Here is a 15,163-nt window from a genome sequence, read left to right on the forward strand (position 1 = left end):
TTACTGAGCAGATAGGCTTAAAATTTTGATCATCAGTTTCAGACACAGAATGAAATTATATTTCTTCACAGCCCTCTCACTGCTTAGGTTTCTGAGTAGGAACAGCCTTACATTTCCTGCCCTCTCAGAATGACACACTGCAGGGAGCAACATCAGAGAAAAGTTACAACATTCTCCCACTTTCCCTGTGGTGGTTGCTGGGTATTTGGCATGTCTAGGTTCCCACGTGTTAATTGCTATAATTAGTTTTTAAATGTAATATTAAAGACAACAAAGTTTAAAGAACATTCAGGTTATGAAGTTAGGCAGGCAAAAGTTAGGAAATGTCAGAATTCAAATTGCCTGTAACACCTTAATTTGGCCTCTTTGCATTTGGCAATACATATGATAGTCTCTAATTACATGGTCACATGCTGTTTTGTTCCCGCAGGACCCCTGCCTCATTCAGGGAATGGGTTGCTATTCAATATTTCTTTTTATCTTCCTCATCCAATGTGTGGGCCTAGGCCTAAGCTTTAACGCGTTCCAGCCAAGCCCTGCACTGAATACAGAATTATTAAATTTCTTCCTGGGTGTTTCTATGGTGGTTTCATCATATCTTAGTGTGTTACGAACATGAATACACTTATCTTCACAACACCCCTGTGAGATTAGGTGGCATTGTTATCCCCCTTCTATAGATGGAAAGCTGAGGTATAGAGAGGTTAAGGCCAAAATTATTAGAATTGTGACAAAGAAGGAGTGATTAACTCACAGCCCAGCTGGTGTCTGGGATTCAGGCAGAGCCAGTGGAGTGGGCAATGTCTGTGCTATTATTTTTAATGTTGAATCTGAATAAAAAGATAGGTATAGTGGTTATCGGTGGCCACTCCAGCTACACAGAGGATGCTCTTCGAAAAAGACTGTTTATGTGCACGCGGATGGCCCTGGAATCCTCCATGGAGATCTCTAGGAAGCTTTCATGGAGGTACTCTGCAATTCTTTGCAGAAGGTTTCTGGGAAGGGCTGCCTTATTTCATCCACCACAGTAGGACACTTTCCTGCACTACTCTGGTATAACTCTTCTGGCATCATTGTGGCACACAGCATTGCAGCATCTGCTCCCTCTCCACCTCTGTTACCCTCAGGAGAGTGATATTGCATATGGTCCCCTAGGGGAAACGGAGGAAGTTTCAAATGCCAGCACTTAAACCACAAGCAATTCGACAAGTAATCCGTCCTGGTTTGGTGAATTCTGGGTCACACAACCATGCTTTCCTGAGTGTGCCCTGGTTGTGGTTGGAAGGGATCACTACGTATTGCAGCCAGCATTTAAAAAATGAGGGGGCACTTCCTGTTTGTCTCCCTTCTCCCTCAATCTGGTACCGCTTTTGTAACAATCAACTATTTGTGGGGCTTTACACTGGTGCCTGTCCTCAAGCACCATCCAGGTTGCTGGAGGAAAGGGGGCTTTTCTGAGGTTGGAACCACTGATCCCAAGGATGTCTTCCCAAAAGCTGCAGCACTTGATCTCTTGCCCATGCCTCAGGGCCTTACTCACCATGGCTGGAGCAGCAAACTGACTCTTGCTGTTGCCAGTGGTTGGGATTACGTTGTGGCTTGCACGGAAGTGCTTTGAGGGGTGTTTCTTTAATAAAAATAATTAATCTTGCACCAGAAACAATGTATGCACTGCTACCCTTGTGCTTTGTATTCTTTGCAGCTGAAACCTTGTCCATCGGTGCATCCTCCACACTGGGACAGAGACTTTCCCAGATTAGAAGGTGGAAAAAGAAGACTCAGGAGGACATGATCCGTGAGTTAATGTGCACCTCCGAGAGTGACAAGACGGAGCTCAGTGCATGGAGGATTGCACTGTCCGATAGCCTGCACAAGGACCGTGAGGCCAGAAGAGCATGCAAGGAACGCTAGCGTGACACGCAGGATGAGATGGTGCGGAGTATGAGGGAGCAAATAGACATGTTGAGGCATCTGGTTGAGGTTCAAGAAAGGCAACTGGACGTGACAGTCACACTGTAGCCTGTGCTGAACCTGCTGCCATCGTCGCCAAGTTCCACATCCTCCTCTCCCAGACGTCCTAGAATGCGGGGGAGGGGAGTCCGGTATCCCTTGCAATCAACTCCAGGGGAGGTACAAGGACTAGAAGGTGCCTGTTCCCACACCTTTGATTGTTATTGCAGTGCAGTTGTAAGCAAGCTGTCCTTGTTTCTCCCCCCTCGCCCCTGCTGCAGTGTTATCAGCCCTTTTGCCCCAGGTTATCTTACTTTTCTTTGCTGTCTCTGTGTGTTTGTGAGCATAATAAAACTTAATGGATTGAGGAGAAAAGGCTCTTTATTCATTCAGCACACTGGTTAGTGGGAGTGGAGTTTACAGGGGAGTACATGCAATGAAGGGGACAGCTTAGTAAGGAACAACATACGTAAGTGTAACATTACTGTGGGTCATTGCTGAAACTAGTTTTCAAAGCCTCATGGAGACGCAGAAAGTGTCAATATGCTCTTCTTATTGCCCTGGTGTCTGGCTGCTCACAACTGGCTGCCAGGTGATCTGCCTCAACCCCCTCACCCCAGAAACTTTTCTCCCTGTGTTGTACAAATATTATGGAGCACACAGCACGCAGCAATAACGATGGGACTATTGCTTTCACTGAGGTCTAACCTAGTAAGCAAACGACACCAGTGGCCTTTTAAATGTCCAAAGCCACATTCCACCACCATTCTGCACTTACTCAGCCTATGGTTGAACCACTTCTTACTGCTGTCCAGGCTGCCTGTGTATGGCTTCATGAGCCATGGGAGCAAGGAGTAGGCTGGGTCTCCCAGGATCACATTTGGCATTTCGACATCACCAATGGTTATTTTGCAGTCAGGAAAGAAAGTCCCTTCTTGCAGCTTTCTGAACAGACTGGAGTTCCTAAAGATGCGCGCATCATGCACTTTTCCCAACCATCCCACGCTGATGTCGGTGAAACGGCCCCTGTGATTCACCAGTGCTTGCAACACTATTGAGAAGTACCCCTTTCGGTTTATGTACTCTTTGGCAAGGTGATCTGGTGCCAAGATAGTGATATATGTTCCATCTATAGCCCCACCACAGTTAGGGAATCCCATCGCAGCACAAACCATCCACTATGTCCTGCACTTTTCCCAGTCACTACCCTTCTTAGCAGAAGTCTATTGATTGCCCTGACAACTTGGATCACAACAGACGCCCCTGGTAGATTTACCCACTTCGAATTGATTCCCCACTGATGAATAGCAGTTTGGCTTTGCAAGCTTCCACAGAGCTATCACCACTTGCTTCTCAACTGTCAGAGCAGCTCATATTTTACTATTGCTGTGTGTAGCAGGGTGGTTACAGAAGGGTTTAAAGACAGCCCTGGGAGAGGGCTGTGGCAGGGGAAAAGCTACTAGGCTGACTGGGGAAGCAGCTGCAGCTGGGCCACACCCTAATCAGGCCTCAGCTGGCCCTATAATGGCAGGGAAGCCAGGGGCAGACACAGTCTCTCTCTGCCTGTAGAGAGAGAAGGGCCTAGCTGCAGGGAGCTAGAGACAGGGTACCTGAGTAGAGAAGGGCTGGAGATAGGCAGAGGAGCCGGGAAGCTCCAGCCTGGAAAGCCCCAGGCTGTAGCCTAGCAGAAGGCAAATAGGTACTGGGGTTGCAGAGGGCAGCCCAGGGGTAGGCAAAGGCAGCAGGTCCAAACCCAACCTTGCCAGTGATGAGTGGCTGATACTGCAGTCTGCCCCAGGGTGCGGGGGCTAGACGATGACTGGCAGTAGCCGTATACTGAGGCGACGTGGGGATAGTGGGTGGAGGTTCCCTGGGGAGGGGATACCCTAAGACTGAGGGGTTACTGCCAGGGGGCAGCACCCCAGCTAACAGGGCACCGGAATCCAGGGAGGGACACGAGGCCAAGCGGTAAGGCAGATCACCGGCCTGCAGAGGGCGCTCCGGAGCTGGAACGAGCTAATTCCCGGAAGTCACCAGTAGGAGGCGCCGCAGGGGTGAGCCCACACGCTTACACTGTGCTTCAGGGCCGGGGAAAGCTTACACTGTGCTTCAGGGCCTTATGCATTTGAAAGTTCTGCAGACACTGCTCATCATCCCATAGCTGCATAACTATACGATCCCACCGGTCAGTGCTTGTTTCCTGGGCCCAGAAGCGGTGCTCCACCATGTCAAGGTGATGCGCAACTGTCACCAGCATCTGCAAATTGCTCCGGTCCATGGCTTCCAGCAGGGCTGCTTGCGTGGCGCTGTGGCATCAAATTGTTCTGTGCAGCAGCTCCTTCTTCGTCTGAGTAAATTCTGCAGGATAAGGCACAAGGTGTTTGTAATGCTCACAACAACAGTGAGCAGGGTCCATGTTTGCCATGCTATGGTGTCTGCCCAGGTAACCCAGGCTTAGGAAGAAAGGTGAGAAAAAAAGGCTTGATTTCTTTGCTATTGATTTCAGGGAGGGAGGTAAGTGCATCATGGGAGGCTAATGTCATGTTTCTATAACACCCACGCAAATGTTTTGGTTCCCTGAGGCATTGCAAGCCCAACCCAACATTCCACTCGGCTCCACGCACTGTGGGATAGCTACTCACAGTGCAGCACTCTCTGTGTCGATGCAAGCCCTGCTAGTGAGGATGCGCTCTGCTGACACAGTGAGCGTAGTGGGGACATGCAAGATCCACTTGCTTAAATCAGAGGCTCAATGTCAACTTACATAAAATTGACCTAACTTTGTAGTGTAGACATGCCCTCAATCTCAAAAATGGCTGAATCATTTTAGCTGAAACTTGTATATCAGCCAGAGAAACACATCCATTAAATTTTGACAAAGTTATAAACTAAATTGTGTCTTTTACTAGGAAGTGTCAGGCAAAGTTAACTATACAAGGTGTTTCCAGCTCTACCTTGATATTTTGATGCAAGTCTATAACATTGTACAATTTCTATTTAAAATGCTTTTTAAAATGCAACCCTCTCTCTCTCTCTCTCTGTGTGTGTACTCACATTACTTCTCTAACTTAATCAGTCAGTCTCTCTTCCACCCATCTCTATACCCTAACATAAGATGAAGAATCCCAATAGTCAAGGTCCATACCAAATGAGAGGCAAAGTATCCTCATTTCTACCAGGCTGCTGTGCTGTCCCTGAGCCCTATTAAAGGACTTCATTTTTTTGTGGTCTCTGACATGTAAGAAACTGAAAAATGTGACTCCTCTGACTCCTGGAAGGGAGAAGGGAAAACTCTGTTTCCATTTACCCCACTTTACATGCTGGAGCCTTCAACCTCTTGAAGGAGTGAGGTCTCTGACAATCTAGCTCTCTTCCATCCTAGTTCTGGGTCTTCCTCTGGCGTAGATAGCTCCAAGGTCTGCCGCTGCTGCTCAGAGCTTTCCCAAGCTTAAACAGAGTGACACTGGCCTGATTCTTGTCAGCTTCACAGCTGCCCAATATTTGTAATGAAAAATGTCAAGAATCTAATCAGTTTTCACATTGGGAAAGTTCTGAACAGCAGCAAAAGCACTGGGAGCTGTTTGCCCTAGGCTCAAGAAAGACACCACTGCATCAGTGACTCTTGGCTTCCATTTGGTAGTATTTTCTTCTAAAGTATAATGGCTAATCTATTTTTAATAAATCTTAAATTCTTCAGAATGTAACGGCACTTGCCTGGAAATGTCTCTTACATGTCATAGGGGAATTCATTTTTCTAAGCCCCACATATTTAGCATGTGCCATCTTCCACATAGCAGGTGGCCGATTCAGCAATAACTTGAGCTTTCTCTGGCCTTTTTGTGACCATCAAAGCATTCGGTAGCTCTGGTTACACCTGTAACCCATGGAATCAATTGTAGTAATAATGATCATTAATAATCCAGCATTAAAATACCACTTATGATCATCTCAATCTATTTCATGAATAAAATGAAATCTCTCAACGTTCCTGTGAGGCAAGTAAGAATTGTCATTCCTATGTTATGGGTGGGGGAAATGAGACACAAAGAGGTTAAATGACTTGACTAGGGTCATGTGGCAGAACCTGCAATAAAATGCAGGAATTCTGGCTTCCAGTTGCCTGTAAATACATGAAAAGTGGTATTCATGTTTGAAATATCTCAACTAGATAGATATGAACTTAAAAATATTCCATCTAGCCTATTTCTTTGATTTAGTTCTTCCTTTGTTGATTCATTCATGCTTGCCCAATTTCTGTGGGCATAGCCAAGGGTGGCTTTCCAATGTTCATCCATTTAAAAAGTGCAAAGAATTGAAATTAATGAATTAATGTCTGTAGCAGCCTGTGCTGAAGTGTGGGTCCCTGGAAAATGGATGAATTTTCTCTCCTGCATTCTGTGTGTTTCTGTGTCTGTGTTTGTATGTGCATGTGGTTAACATTTTTTTTAAAAATTAGCACATACTGGACACAGCAAAGCAAGTCTGCTTCATCTGAAATAGGTTGTATATACCTGAGAGAGCAGCATCTGCGTACTTCACTTAAAAAACACTACCATTTTACTGCAACACCATTAATTGATTCATTTTATTGCATTACTGATAAAGGTACACACTGATATTCTTATCTTCTCTGCTTTTGTGATATTGCACTATATTTATTAATGATTTGTCACATGTTCCTGCCTTATCTTTTTGCTAAACCAAGTGCCACTACAATAACTTTGCCTTTGGGCTTAGTAGTGACAAACAGTAACTGCATGTTTAGTAGAATTCTGGCTTTTTCTGCTTAAATCCCCATGTTAAACCCTTTTATTGAAAACCATTGCTTCCAGGGGAAACAGCTCATAGCGGAACTAAGAGTGATTAAAAAAGAGTTGTCCTACTTTCTTATCATCCCATCCTATCTTTACCAGATATAACAAGAAGAATCAAGCGGGGTAAAGGGGAGAAGAGAGAAAAGAAGCAAAGAAGAGAAGGAGCAATGGGAACAATCTTCCCATTCCAACATGTGAGAACAGACTGATGATCACTTCCAACATCCTCCAAAATATTCCATGTGTACCTCATGGACACGCTTCTGCTGACTGCGTGCCATATGCTCTTTATGTACAAGTCACAATGCCAACATTAAAGACAACTAAATCACTGTTAGCAATAAAATCCTCTTGCAACTTTCCTTTCTAATCAATTGATTCTGTTCCCCAAACCTCACAGTTGGCACTGAAATCTCCACAGATCATTGTGGGAATATAGGTACCAGAGCCCTGTTAGCCAGAGATTTCCTTTGTAAATGCCCCAGTACCACAACGAGGTGATTCTCTTTGCTTCTCGCAGGAACCTTGCTAAGTTTGACCTTGTGCAGTCATCTGTAGTACACATAATTGGACCTGTAAGACCTACTCCAACAGCAATTTGTGAACAAGAGTCTAATGTTCAACCTCTTGAAGCATAAAAAACAGATAATTTAGTATGGAAATACTCTTCATCCCCTACCTGAATGTCCTCACTGTTCAGAAATTGGAAAACCAAACCAGGGCTGAAATGATCACTTTGTTTTAAATGGAGTGTAAAAAAATTACTGAAGAAACTGAAGGCTTTGATAATCTTAGGAGGGTAGAGTGAGCGAAGAAGCTTGTATACACAGTAATGCCTCCACATTAACCTATTTACTTTAGTGAATATCTCTCCCTTTGGGCACCTTGCTCGAAGGAGCATACAGACTTGGTCACACTAAGGAAAATTACAGAAAAGACCATGCAACAGTATCCGTCACAAAGCAAATACATAAATGCTTACACTAATGGTTTGACAGACAAATCCTTCAAAGATGGTAGTTGTGTATGTTGTGACGATGAGACCTACAAAATGCATCCCTAACCTAAGCTCAATTGTAAAAAGTATGTGAAAGTTCATAAAATGTTTCAATAACCATGAAAGTATGTCAAGTTGACAGTGAAAGAGTTTATAAACACCTTTAATTCTTTAGGCCTTTAAGATCAATATCCATGTAGTCGGCTGAACGGCCAGCATGGTCTCTTTGAGTCTCTTGTGCCTTGGTCTCCTATGGGAGACTCCACTCCTCGGTAATCTCTCTGTTCCTGGCAGGAGTTCAGCTCACTCCCAGGGTCCTTTCCAAGTCCAACTACATCTAGTCCCTGGCGGTGCTCCTCAGAGCACACCTCCTCCAGATCCCCTCAATCATATCAGGCTTGTAGTGTCAGTCTGCGCCACACCAGGGAGTGGGAAAAGGAAAGGCTGGCCACTGCCTCAGGCTGGGCTCCCCTTCCTACTGGAGATCTCTAGCAGCTTCTCCCCCTGGACAAGCTTCTCCCCTCTGTGGCAAGTTTCACTTTTTTAAGCTCCCCTTCTCCAAGTGCAGCGTGTTCTGTAGCTGTGCCGAATTGGTGCTGCCTGAGCACAGGAATGCTCATTAGCTTTTCTATCAGCGGGATGGGGGTGGGGCATGTCCCATCACAATCCATACAGCAGGTGGCTTCAGTCAGTGGCCAAATAGACAATGTACAAGAAAGAGCATTGGTTTGGAATGTATCCACTCAAATTTTATGGCTGAAATGAATAGCTTCTCATTGAAGTGCAAGATATACACAGAGCAGAAATAGAGGTGACAATTGTGATGTTTGTTGACCCACAGGTGGCAATCCTCATGTGACCCTGAGAGCCCCTCAGTGCCAACAGGCAAAGGGTTCATTGTCATGTAATAAACTCCTATCAGGTCTGACAAACTCACTACATCTAACACATTGCCATCATAGTATTTATCTAAAAAATGTCATGTGAGGTATCGAAGGAAAGCTTATATCATACTGGTGGTCATAAGCATTGTGAGGTGTTAATCAAGAAGTTGTATGTATGTATTAAAAGTATGTTTAAACTTTGTAGCCAGGCAGGGTAAATAAACAAGGTTCTCCCACACAAATGAATGTTGATTTACCTGTATGCCTAGATCTCTCATATAAATTAAACAGATTACACCAAATACAATGGGAGTTCATTTGCATCTGTGGTAAACAGGAAGAACAAGGTAACAGGAGGGTGAGAAAGCAACATGGCATCAGCACACCAAAGCACAAGCAGCAGGGAAGAAGGATCTTATCTGGGGAACACTTCAAAAGGATACATTTCAAAGGTCTGCTGAACTATAAGGAGGAGGGAAAAGAACCCTTTGGTTATCCATCTCTGAGGGAGCAAAAAGAACAGTACTTTTTGCATCCATGAAAGCTAGATTCTGGCCCTGGGAGCTGGTGATGCTGAGATGTTGCTTTAGGTGAGAAACTTACCTTGGACAAAGATTTTAGCCTGTTATAAGTTAAGAAGAGACTCTAAGAGTGTGTTATACTTCTGGTTTATTTGTAACCATCGTTGTTTCCATTATCCTTACTCACTTGAATCTGAATCTCTGTTCTTTATTAATAAATTTATTCTCTCTTTACTATCAAGTCATCTCAGTGCTGCGATATTAAGTAGAATATGCCTTCTCAGTTGAACCAAGTATACAGTGTCTCTTTGGAGGCAGCAAAATTGGTAATTACTGTGAGTGTGTCCAGTGACAAGGGCTGGACACTATAGGAGGTTGCTTCTGGGAAGTCTGGGAAGTGGGGGTCAACAAATGTTAAGCTGCAAGGCAAAACAAGGGCTGGCAGCATCCTGAGAAGTTTGTCTGGGGGGGCTAGTAGACTAGGACGAAGGGGAGCAGTCATCCAGTTTAGCACCAGCAAGTCGCTACCTAAGGTAGGGGGAATAACATGGTGACCTTGAGTTCTGGATGCCCTGAGCAAGTATCACACATTGGTTCCTTTTGAATAAACCAGATCAAGCCCTTATAAAGGACCCTGTAAGAGTTTAATTCGTTCTCAAATGAATGGCCTATCGTGAACAAGACAACAACAATTAAGTGCTGGAGCAGGAGATACCAAACAAGGAGGTCTGGGGGTACGTCTTCACTACCCGCCATATCGGCGGGTAGCAATCGATTTCTCGGAGTTCGATATATCGCGTCTCATCTAGACGCGATATATCGAACTCCGAACACGCTCCCATCGACTCCGGAACTCCATCACCGTGAACGGCGGTGGCGGAGTCGACGGGGGAGCCATGGACATTGATCCCGCACCGTGAGGACAGGTAAGTAATTCGAACTAAGGTACTTGGACTTCAGCTACGCTATTCGCGTAGCTGAAGTTGCGTACCTTAGATCGAACCCCTCCCCCCACAGTGTAGACCAGGCCTGAGTGGGAAGAGGCAGTATTGAATAAAGATAACAGAAAAAACTAATTTGCTAGCACATCAATGAGCATAAAACTAGTCCTTCTAATATATCTGACCTGTCTTGATTTTCTTCAGGAATTTGTGCTAAATCCATGTACTTTAAGGCTTACATGATTCTATTTGATGATACATTACTACTGTTATTCAGATATGAGCTCCTTTATTTATCCTATTGATATGCCTTTTGGTCTCTTTTTGTCAATGTCCTGTGTGATGGTGCATGCATGCCCCGCACTGGTACTGCAGGGGTTAACTCCTCTCTTTGGGATGAGGAGGCCACATCCCCTCAACCTTGCTTGGCATGTTCCAGCTGGAAACCAAGTATAAAAGGGACCAACCCAGCAGATCAGGGCTGACCACTGGAGAGGAAGGTGTGCTGCAGGCTCCTGCGGAAGGACCGCTGGCACTTCATGATGCGGAGGCCAGCCAGTTAGTGATGACCCATGAACCCCAGAGTCTGGGCGCCCCCTGAGTGACTGTGGGAATCCCAAGACAGCACACCACGGAGAAACAAGTAGGAAGTGACCCGGGGAATCGGTTATAGAACCAGAGACTAGCTCAGTGTGTTTCAGCAATACCCCACTGAGCTGGTGGCAGGCAACCACACCACTGACAGGGCCCTGGGTTGGGACCTAGCGGGGAGGGAGGACCCAGGTAGCCCCATCCTGGCTGCCACCCATCCTGGCTGCTACCCACAGGGGGGGCGGCGGGCGGCCCATCTCATCAATCCTATTGACTTAGGCCACACAGCTCTCACAGAATGGGCAGCTTTATTGACTCTGGCCACTAGGCCGCACAGGCCTGAGAAGAAGGCAGCTCCATTGGCTCCGGCCCCTACGCCACCGAGCCCTGAACGCAAAGGAAGCCATTGACTCTGGCTGCTAGGCCACCTCGCCCTGAGAGACAGTGCAACTATATTAACTCCGGCTATATTGACGTGGGCTGTTGGGCCACCCTGCCCCGACAGGAGAGACAGCTATATTGACTCCGGCCATAAGGCCACCCCACCTCAGCAGAAGAGCAGCCATATAGATTTGGCTGCTGTGCCACGCAGATATATAGACTCTGGCCATTAGGCCACGCAGTCCCAAACCTGAGGGCAGGCATTTGACTTTTGGCCACACTACCCTGAGACCCAGAGTGGTTGCGCAGACTTAGGCATGGGGCTGTAACAACGCACACGCCCCGTGACAGCCTGCCATGATGGATTTCCAGCTAATTAGAATAGGTGACATTCCATTGCCTCTGTTCAGTTTGTGTGGTATCGCACGTCCTAGATACGGGCAGAAGCATTCAAGTGATTATTCAAAGACACAGCTTTTGATCATTGGTTTTTGGGAATTATGGCCTCTTTGGGAAACATCTTTGATGACAATTACGTTGCTCTTGTGGTACTAATCAGGAACAAATTACCAATAACACATTTTATTTATATAGTATGTAATTGCTCAAGCAAAATACAAGCAAACCATAAAATCTTATGAATATCATATAAATCAGGATGGGAAATCCTCTTTTGTACAATTTCAGATACTTTGCAAGATTGTGGCTCAGCCTTTGCTAACCCAGTCTGATGTGTAGACAGCAATCAACATTCTAGTCACTGCTAAACTACATTATTGCAATGCATTACATTGTAGTCTCTTAGAAAGCTCTCTGTACAAGTGTCAATGCAGAATGCCACAGGTTAGTATTTTCTCACACATGTTAAGTTTTTCAGCCCATTAGTCCTGTTTTAGAGACACTCGGAATTTCACCCACCAATGACAGATGTTGTTTATTGAATCTTGTATCATCTATAAATGTGCTGTGTTGATTTTTAAAACCATGTTCTATATTAGCCTAGTGTAACCTGCTAACTTTTTGCCCAACTACTTGCCTAAAAGTTACCTTGGAACTAGCTGTGTTGTTTATTTTTTAAACTAGTTTGAATTATATGGTAACATTTGTTGGAATCTGTAGATTTTGCTGTGGTACTATGTTCCTCCCATCTGGAACTGGTTGCCCACTGAGATTTGTATTGTTAATTCCATTTGTGCTTATAAATCTAGACCTCAATTTTATTTGTTGTCCTTGGCTTTTGCTGAATGAACTAAATTTGTGTTTTTGTGTTCTTTATGTGTAATTTTCCTTGAGACACTGTGAAAATCACCATGTAAGCACAACTTCTCACATGGTATTATTAAGTATTCTCTTTTAAGATGTAAGAGTTCAAGAACTGTATAATTCATTTAGTTATAAAGATTTTTGGTTAAAAATTGATGTGTCCTGAAAGAAAGAGCTTATGTAGCTCACCAGTTCCCAATGAATTTAAGGCAAACACAAACAGAATGGGACAGATTTGGGGTTTGTTTTTTTTCAAAAGATGCATATTCAAATCAATTTTTTTAACTGAATCAAAAATTGTTTCTACTTATAACAATATTGTTTCAGGCTACTACATTTCATTTCCTATCCATGAATTCCTAACAAAGACAACTTTTCACAGCCTGATCACCAAATCAAAGAACAGGTACTGCATAATCATTCCAACCAGAGCTGTGCTACTACGCACTGTCTCTCTGCAGCTCACCTCAGAGTTAAGGAGTGAGTGACTCTACTAATCAACCATTAGAAAATGTTGTGATTGACTATCTAAAATGTATTTTAGCTAATTTTGAACATCTACTGCATTTTGCATTTAATAGGTTTTTATTGCAACTGTTGTATTTTATGGAGAGAAATATAAGTTTTTGTCCACACTACAATCTTATGTAAGTTACCTTTATGAACTGTACTGAGAGCTTATTTTCACATGGCCAAGGCCAAATTTTGCCCTTAGATACACACTTCCATTGACTTTGTAAGTAGAGCCAGATGCATATAGAATTTGACCTAATTTCAACATGCTGTAGGCTACACTCACTCAAAAGATGCACTTTAACAAAACCTTTTACATTGTCTTCCTTAATAAAAATTAGATAGGAGTCCAAACACTACCGAAATTTAGAGAAGTCTGAAATCTAAACCTGGATCTGAACTTCACAAAATGGAAACTATCTAAGAAAAGTCTCTCACTTTGGGGCCATTTGAAATTGGGATCCAGATGAATACATACAAAGGAAATAAATATATAGGTTTAAAATTACTGCAAGTTTTATTATCAATTATATTGATTATTACTTTAGTGTCAACTATAACCAAATATTATGCAACTAAATCTCTTAATGGAAACAATTATATTTATTATATCTAGAAACCATGGGCCAGATCCTCAGATGGCGTAAATTGGTGATATTCTCCTGAAGTCTCTCAGACTATTCATGTACTTAAAGTTAAGCATGTGTTTCTGTTTTACTGGATTAAGGACTTTGGCAGAAGCACCAAGCAAATGTGCTAATCCCACACTCCCAAATCACCTCTCAGGTGCCAAAAGCTCCAGCTGTCCCTACTCAGCTGCCAAAACGATCAGCTTCCCCTTACAACTTCCACAATGTTGTCTATAGAAAACTCTGCAGCCTATTTGAGAACTGAAAATGTTGGACAGCATAAAATAACTTGAATGGAATATCAAAATAAATAACACAGGTACTATAATACTGCTTGTATTTATTTTCTGATTTAATTAATTATAATCTGCTATTTATTAATGTATGTCAAGCTGCCCCAGAATTTCTAGTCTCACAAGAGTGCTGCAGGACTATTTCACAGAATTTCTCAGACATTTCCCAATAACACTATTCTGACACCCTCACTTTTGGGTCTGTGTTCTGGCACTCGGAACTCCCCTAGCTCAAAGATCTAAAACTTTGGTTCCTACAGAAGGTGTTGCATGCCAGTCCTGCACAGGAACGTAAGTGGCCCAATTTGTGCTCCAACCACCAGTTCGTTTCTTATCAAATTCAATGAAGTCCTCCTGGTTCTGTCTGACCAGCTTTTCTGAAACTGATATAAGACAGCACCCTCCCCACCCCCTTTTTTTCCCCCTGGTCACTCTCATTCCATCAGACTCTCTTCTGACTTCTCTGCTGCTCTGACCTTCCTTCTCTGTCTGTTCTCCACTCTGTCATTTCTCTGCTGGCATTTCCCGGCAATCTAGCCTCAGTTCCTTTATTTATTTTCTTGATATTCCTGCCCCCTGTGTGACCTCACTTATTCCCATAGTCTCTGTTAACAGCTGCATACTGATGGATCTTAAAAACCTACATCTGTCAGGGACCACCAGTCTTAAACCCTGGTCTACAGCACTCTTAGGTGCTAGTAAGTGCCAACTGCCACCCACTGAGGGGCTAATGGTTACTACGGCAGAAGCTGAACCCTGACAGAGGACTCCAGTCCTGAAACTTGATTGGCAGAATGCTGGAGGGTCCTTATTAGTCCACAACTTCTATATAAACCCAGCATAGGAAGAGGAATTTGTCCATCCAATTGGGATCCACCCTGCTCTGGATTGTATGCCTTGTGCTTCCCACTCCCATGGCTTGACTCCTGGTGTCCAACTTGTGGTTCTGATCTCTGATTTGTCTCTTGCCTCTGACCTCTTGGTACCTTGATCTGGCCTAACTCTGGTTACCCATTCGTGATTCTGCTCTCCAGTTTGTCTCCTGCTTCTGATCTTCTGGTATCCTGACCCAGCTGACTCTGGGCTCCCATCCTGTGACTGTGGATCTTGGCTTTGAGCACTAGGTCTAGCTGCCCATGACCTAGCTGTGACAACATCTCCTCCTCTGCCCAGATACACATCTTTGTGTGTTTTCTAACAATTTTCTCTGGTTTAGTACACCTCAGATTCAACATTTCAAATGGAGCTTCCCTTCTTTCTTCCTATAAATTCTGTCCTTTCCCTTTTTGCCATCACAGTTGACAATTCAACTGTCCTCTTGGCCAAAGAAGCTTCCACTCTTGTTGTCCCTTGACTCCTTCTTTTCCTTTCCTGGGACAATGTTTT

At 44.2% G+C, this 15,163-nt stretch overlaps 1 long non-coding RNA gene across 2 annotated transcripts; it reads left to right on the forward strand.

Annotated features, from left to right (window-relative positions):
• Positions 1-10,043: 10,043 nt before the first annotated feature.
• Positions 10,044-13,785, forward strand: LOC120395887. Of its 2 annotated transcripts, none has more exons than XR_005592872.1 (4): positions 10,044-10,092; positions 11,767-11,922; positions 12,670-12,748; positions 13,472-13,785. It is a non-coding gene; the product is annotated as an uncharacterized LOC120395887 (long non-coding RNA). The 2 variants fall into 2 exon arrangements; XR_005592874.1 differs by lacking the exon at positions 10,044-10,092 and adding an exon at positions 10,555-10,750.
• Positions 13,786-15,163: the final 1,378 nt, after the last annotated feature.

The sequence above is a fragment of the Mauremys reevesii genome, linkage group 1 (genome assembly GCF_016161935.1).
Source record: "Mauremys reevesii isolate NIE-2019 linkage group 1, ASM1616193v1, whole genome shotgun sequence".
Lineage (NCBI taxonomy): Eukaryota > Metazoa > Chordata > Testudines > Geoemydidae > Mauremys > Mauremys reevesii.